This window comes from Coregonus lavaretus, assembly GCF_964263955.1.
Source record: "Coregonus lavaretus genome assembly, contig: HAP1_SCAFFOLD_628, whole genome shotgun sequence".
Taxonomy (NCBI): domain Eukaryota; kingdom Metazoa; phylum Chordata; class Actinopteri; order Salmoniformes; family Salmonidae; genus Coregonus; species Coregonus lavaretus.
This window is the reverse complement of record NW_028161614.1, coordinates 252501-259981: the sequence shown is the minus strand read 5'-3', so window position 1 is coordinate 259981 and position 7481 is coordinate 252501. Positions and strand designations below refer to the sequence as shown.

Genomic DNA, 7481 nt, shown 5'->3' with positions numbered 1-7481 from the left:
TTCAAACCCGAATGTTATCCCACTGAGCTAAAGCCTGATCGTAGCTCTTGAAGCTGCCATGAGTCCTCAGGTCTCAGGCAGGGTTACATTACTTTGAGTTGTAGTGCACACATGAACCAAAAGCAAAAGCCCAGGAGCAGGATGCTAGTTCAGTATCCTCTCTATGAGGTTAGTTAGCTTTAGCCTGCCCTGTCACCACAGTGCGTAGTGGTGTGTTACAGAGAGACAGGCAGGATGCTACGTTTTTCTGCAGCATTTTTAATCTCAGGTATTGATAAGAAAGAAAACACGTCCTGTATTCACAGGTAATGACGTCCCTGTGTTTCTGATACGGACCAGCAGAAAGTACCTTATCCATGCGTTAAAGCCATCCCTTATGTGAAAAGAATCTCAGGCATGTCATTTAGCAGAAACTGTAATTCACCTTAGGATCAGGGTCAGGGGAGGGCTTTGCTGTCATGTATGCAACACAACCTCCAAAGAGAGTCCAAATGGAGACTTTTGCCATAACTGCAGGCAACAGAGATTATGAAGTGTGTTGCCCTTTTAATTATGGAGTGTGTTGACCTTTTCATTATGGAGTGTGTTGCCTTTTTAATTACAGAGTATTTTGTGTCTGTTAGCTGTCAGTAAAACTGTGCAAAAGTAAAACCGAAACGTACTTTAGGCATTAATACCGAGTGGTTCGGGTTTGGGATAGGGTTACATTTAAGGTTAGGCATTCATTTTGAGTGCTTAAGGTTTGCTAGATTGAACCTGCGATGCTCGGAGCCGTAGCTAGCAGTTTAAGCCCATCTTCAACAGATAACAGGTAACAGGCACTCGTGTTGCCCCTAGTGAATGGTTGGAAATTGCCATAACTTCACTATTCCAAAAATGGCTGGACAGCGCATAATACACTAGTGTTTGGGCTGCATATACATTCTGTAAGAACCATATTTTCTGTGTAGGCTACTTACTATTCTGAACCGTAGGCTGGCCGCTGAAACAAAATGCTATTCTGAACCCTAGGCTGGCCGCTGAAACAAAATGCTTTTTGAGGGCCATGTATAGCCTTTTAGAGAAGGAAAATTATCATTTTTCACCAAAAGGAACCAGAGAGAAGTGTGTTAACAGGTCTTGTGATATGCATAGATACAATCTGATTCAAATCTCTCTCTCTCAATTTTTTCCATTTCAATTTAAGGGCTTTATTGGCATGGGAAACGTATGTTAACATTGCCAAAGCAAGTGAAGTAGATAGTAAACAAAAGTGAAATAAACAATAAATATTAACAGTAAACATTACACTCAGAAGTTCCAAAATAATATAGACATTTCAAATGTCATATTATGTCTCTCTCTCTCTCTCTCTCTTTTCCCCTCCACTCATGCTGTTTATTGACACAGTAGTGTCTCTGCACTAAAGAAGCTGTGACACAGACCTGAGGAGATAGGAGTGGTGACTCCCATCAGACAGACAGACATCGCTTGATGAGAGCCACAGACTCCGGTGTCATAGAATTTCTCAGTAACTCGATCATCACAGAGAAAGCGAGAAAGAGTGAAGCAGATTACAGAGTAGGAGTGCTGATCTAGGATCAGGTCCCCCCTGTTCATATCATCTTATTCATTATGATCTGAAAGACACAATTGATCCTAGATCTGTCACGTTCGTCATAATGAGTGGACCAAGGCGCAGCGTAAATGTGCGTATATCTTCTTTAATAGTGTACTTTTCCAACACGATACAATAACAAAACAACAAACGATACGTGAAGTCCTCGGTTAACAAAACACAAACCTACACGGAACAAGATCCCACAAAACACAAGTGCACAACAGGCTGCCTAAGTATGGTCCCCAATCAGAGACAACAAGCAACAGCTGATTCACGTTGCCTCTGATTGAGAACCACCCCGGCCAACATAGAAACACATAACCTAGAACAGAACATAGAAAACAAAACATAGACACTACACAAAGAAACTAACACCCTGGCTCAACATACAAGAGTCCCCAGAGCCAGGGCGTGACAGTACCCCCCCCCAAAGGCGCGGACTGCGACCGCGCCAACATAAACCCAACAGGGGAGGGGCCGGGTGGGCATTCCTCCTCGGAGGCGGATCCGGCTCCGGGGGTGACCACCACTCTCTAACAACCCCCCCGTAGCGCCCCTGGTCTGGTCTGGCCCCGCTGGCTGGAGCTGGACTGGACATCGGTGGAGCGGATTGCTTAGGCTCCGGTGTGGAGCAGCTGACCGGTACCTGACCAGGCACCGGTGAAACAGGCACGGGCTGTGGCGGACTGACGACGCGCACCACAGGCTTGATGCGGGGAGGAGGAATGGGCCGGACCGGGCTGACGACGCGCACCACTGACTTGGTGCGGGGAGCAGGAACGGGTCGGACCGGGCTGACGATGCGCACCACTGGCTTGGTGCGGGGAGCAGGAACAGGCCGGGCCGGGCTGACGACGCGCACCATCGGCTTGGTGCGAGGGGCAGGAACAGGCCGGGCCGGGCTGGCGACGCGCATCACAGGCTTGGTGCGGGGAGCAGGAACGGGCCGGACCGGGCTGGCTAAGCGCACCACTGGCTTGGTGCGGGGAGCAGGAACAGGCCGGGCTGGGCTGGCGACGCGCACCATAGGCTTGGTGCGGGGAGCAGGAACAGGCCGGGCCAGGCTGGCGACGCGCACCATTGGCTTGGTGCGAGGGGCAGGAACAGGCCGGGCCGGGCTGGCGACGCGCACCACAGGCTTGGTGCGAGGGGCAGGAACAGGCCGGGCCGGGCTGGCGACGCGCATCACAGGCTTGGTGCGGGGAGCAGGAACGGGCCGGACCGGGCTGTGGAGACGGACTGGAGGTCTGGAGCGAAGAGCTGACACAACCCGTCCTGGCTGAATGCCTATTTTTACACACTCTGTGTGAGGCATCAGCACAGGACGTACAGGGCTGTGTACTCGTACTGGCACTACAGCACGTAACACTGGCGCAGGATATCCGGGACCGAGCAGGGGTACTGGAGGCCACGAGCGTTGAGCCGGCACACTCCGTCCTGGCTGCATGCCCACCTTAGCACGACACGTGCGTGGTGCTCGCACAGGACGTACCGGACTGTGCCGGACCACTCGCGGCACAGTACGCAGCTCCGCATACCTCGGAACCTGCCCAGTCTCACGCTGCCTAGCCTGAGTACGGGGAGTTGGCTCTGCTCTACCTCTAGGCTCCGCCAACCTCCCTTCCAGCCCCCCAAACCCGGTGGCCTCCTCTCCTAATCCACAAACTCGCCCTGTAGCTGCCTCCAGCCGCCCCGTCGTCCATGCCGTGTGCCCCCCCCAAATTTTTTTATTGGGGGTGCCTCTCGCCTGTCCGACGACGGCCCGGTTGGCGCCGCTTCTCCTCTCCTGCCTGGGTCTCCCCCTTCATCGCCCTCCGGTAACGGACGGCCTCCTCCTCCGTTATCTGCCCCCAACCTAGGAGGACATCCACTAACGTTACCTCTGGCGTTTGCTCCTGGACACGCTGCTTGGTCCTGTATTGGTGGGATCTTCTGTCACGATCGTCATGAAAAGTGGACCAAGGCGCAGTGTGATATGAGTACATACTTTAATAGGTACTTTTCAAAAACAACAAAACGATACGTGAAGTCCTCGGTCAATAACACAAACCTACACGGAACAAGATCCCACAAAACACAAGTGCACAACAGGCTGCCTAAGTATGGTTCCCAATCAGAGGCAACGTGAATCAGCTGTTGCTTGTTGTCTCTGATTGGGAACCATACTTAGGCAGCCTGTTGTGCACTTGTGTTTTGTGGGATCTTGTAGGTTTGTGTTATTGATCGAGGACTTCACGTATCGTTTTGTTGTTTTTGAAAAGTACCTATTAAAGTATGTACTCATATCACGCTTCGCCTTGGTCCACTTTTCATGACGATCGTGACAGAAGATCAGTACTCTACTTTAAGACTCTTTGTGAATATGGGCAAACACATTATAATCGTAACGATTTAAAAGGCAAAAACTGAACCTAGATCAGCTACTCTGAGCTTTGTAAATACAGACACTGACCTGACCTCAACCTCTCCTCAGGGGAAGGGGTGGGGGAGGGAGGTGTGACCTGACCTCAACCTCTCCTCAGGGGAAGGGGTGGGGGAGGGAGGGAGGTGTGTGCTATTCACACTAGGGAAAGAACACAACTTTGTGTTGACATCATCACAGTCTTGATGTTTGAATCATCACTCTAGGCCCTACAAATGAAACCTTTTGCGACACTAGCTAGGTTTTCATCCAATTGGCGACAGATTTTCTTTCAAATATTCAAAAATATTATTTCCACCAAACGGACTACTTTGCACACAAAATGTAGTTTTTCACTTAAGTTTTCATGTACAGAATAAAAATCAAATGTTCAATGTGTTTCCATCACATTTTCAACTCTATGGATAGTTTTGTTACAAAAACGGCTGCGTTAAAAAGCAAATGTGCTTCTGCCTACTTTGTCGTGTGTGCTCTAGCCAGGGTGGGCTCTGCGGTAGGCTAGTCTACATGAAGAGATTATGGATAAGAGCAAGAATGTTTTTATTTGTCTAAATGTCAGTCAAGCATTGATCATCATGTCACCAGAATAAGAACCTCAACATTTATTGGAAAAGGAGCATCAAGCTCATACCGTGCCCTTCCACCACCCTGTGAAGTTCATCATAATGTATTTAATATGTAGTCTAATTTAAACTGCATGGTTTCCCGAGTGGTAGTGGGGCACCATGTCACCACATGACTCCAAGTTCACTTCGATATGATGGTTATTATATCAATATTTGCGCCTAAAGACCTTTCCACCGCCATTTACCGCATAATACATTTTACCTACACAAGATCCCACCATGTCAAACGAACAAATTATCTGTTGGCATTTATAAAATTGTACTTAAACTTCATCACAGCTGTCATGTTTTTTGTTTGTTTTTTTACAAATAAAGTATGACTTTACTCGCATAAAAACTGTGGATGGCAACTGTAACGACGACAGAATCACATTAGGGAACTGAGGCTAGGGTAAGATTTCGGCAACAGTGTTTAACAGAAAGCATTATGGTAAAGATTTATGTTGAGCTATTACATTAGATCACGGTGCCTCATTTTTGAAATTGTGTTCCTCGATGTACCTTCCAGTCACATTAGTTAGGCAATAATGGATTGATTTATAAGTGGATGTTATAGTTTAAGATAAAGTTCCTATTTCATCTGTTTGTTAGCGGGAAATAGCATAGCCACTTATCACATAGACAGGGGTTCTGACCTATGATCGATTACACTATTTCAGCCTGACAACAAGAACTGTAAAATTATATGTTAAATGAATGTTCTGATCCCTGTGTCTTCGAAAGGTCATGTACAGTCATATCTAATAAAAACAAAACACAAAATCTTTCAGAACTGTTTTGTGATTAGTCCTCAATATTAGCTACCAGAATAGAGGAAGCTCTATGCCTAAGTCTGAATCAACCCTCAACCACAATGTGGAAGCCATACAGTGACATCATGAACAAGGTTGTGTCGCAAATGGCACCCTATTCCCTATCAGTGGTGCAAAGTACTTAAGTAAAATACTTTAAAGTACTGCTTAAGTAGTTGTTTTGGGTATCTGTACTTTACTTTACTATTTATATTTTTGACAACTTTTACTTTTACTTATTCCTAAAGAAAATAATGTACTTTTTACTCCATACATTTTCCCTGACACCCAAAAGGACTCATTACATTTTGAATGCTCAGCAGGACAGGAAAATGATCCTATTTGCACACTTATCAAGCGAAAATTCCTGGTCATCCCTACTGCCTCTGATCTGGCGGACTCACTCAACACAAATACTTCATTTGTAAATTATCTCTGAGTGTTGGAGTGTGCCTCTGGCTATCGTAAAAAAATATTTTTAAAAATCGTGCCGTATGGTTTGCAAATATATTTTACCAATTACATTTACAGTACGTTTGATACTTAAGTATATTTAAAACCAAATACTTTTAGACTTTTACTCAAGTAGTATTTTACTGGGTGACTTTCACTTTTACTTGAGTCCTTTTCTATTAAGGTATCTTTACTTTTACTCAAGTATACACAAGCATTTCGCTACACCAGTAATAACATCTGCTAAACACGTGTATGTGACCAATAAAATGTGATTTGATTTGACTTGAGTACTTTTTCCATCACTACTTTTGACCAGAGCCCAACGAGGCCTCAACCCTATGGGCCCTGGTCAAAAGTAGTGCACTACATAGGGAATAGGGTGCCATTTGGGACACACAAAGAAATAAACTGAAAGCGTTTTAACAAGCATGACTGGAAATTTGGAAAGTGGGGTGGTTAAAAACACTGTAGCCATTTACCAAAACATCCAGCATTGCATCACCACAGATGACTATTGCCCCATCCAAAGACAGGAATGGTGAACACTGGTTTTCTGTAAATCATGCAATAGGCTACTTTGAGGCAAAAAAATAAAAGTGAGCATGAATAAAACTACAGCAGTGCTACAGGAGTGGCTGTCTGGCCTCCAAAAAGGACCTGTGTCAAACAAGGACAGGCTCAGGAGGACAAATCTAGCTATTGGTAGAAGATCTTGTAAACATTGTTACAGCAGGGTAATGATCTTTCATATTTCATATCTTAGATCAAAGGAGAAGTTGCGCTTCAAATCATCAGGCTCAGATGTAATGAACAGTTACAGAATGATGGCAAATATAATCTGTCGTCTGACACAATTATGTGAGATTTTAGTTTCAGAGATTATGGCAAATATGAAATACTGATTATTTTGTCCACTGGAAATGAGTGCTAAGTACGTTGTTTCCCATTCGATACAATCAATTGCACACTTGTCTGGAATAAAATATAGATTTATTAAGAATTAATTGCATAAAACATTTAGGAAAATACCACAGAAACATCATCAGCGTACAAAATGTTGTTCATGGAAATAACAACACAACTTTTTAAGACAAAACCCATCAAACATTTATAAACCATATATACGGTATTTGGGTAAATTATGACATGAAAAGTAACTGATGCATTTGATGTGGAACCACGGTCAGCATCCCAAATGGCACCCTATTCCCTATACAGTGCAGTACTTTTGACCAGAGCCCTTATAGTGCACTAGGGAATAGGGTGCCATTTGGAATGTTCCACAGTCTTGTCCACATCACAATGCCCTGAGAACTCTGGGATAGATAGCACCTGTGATCATTAATATGGCATAGCCATTACCTGGGGATATCACAGTGCTACCTAACACTGATCCTGTTCTAATTCTTTAGAAATGCATCCTTCCTTCCTACCTCAACTGAAGTAACCATTCATCTGAATTGGTTGGATTGGTGGAAGTAATAAAAAGTGGTCCCGTTGCTTTCAGCTAAACTATCACTTATAGCTCGGTGAGTGATAGGATAGGTCAAGGAAACACGGAAACAAGGATGCATCTCTGAAGTATT

At 45.1% G+C, this 7481-nt stretch overlaps 1 protein-coding gene across 1 annotated transcript in view; it reads right to left on the bottom strand.

Moving 5' to 3' along the window:
- Window positions 1-6866: 6866 nt before the first annotated feature.
- Window positions 6867-7481, bottom strand: part of rel (v-rel avian reticuloendotheliosis viral oncogene homolog) — a 19100-nt gene continuing 18485 nt past the window's right edge. Inside the window, exon 10 of the mRNA XM_084194965.1 lies at window positions 6867-7481. This exon is cut by the window's right edge and continues 1886 nt beyond it. The gene's annotated coding sequence lies outside the window, so the exon portion shown is untranslated.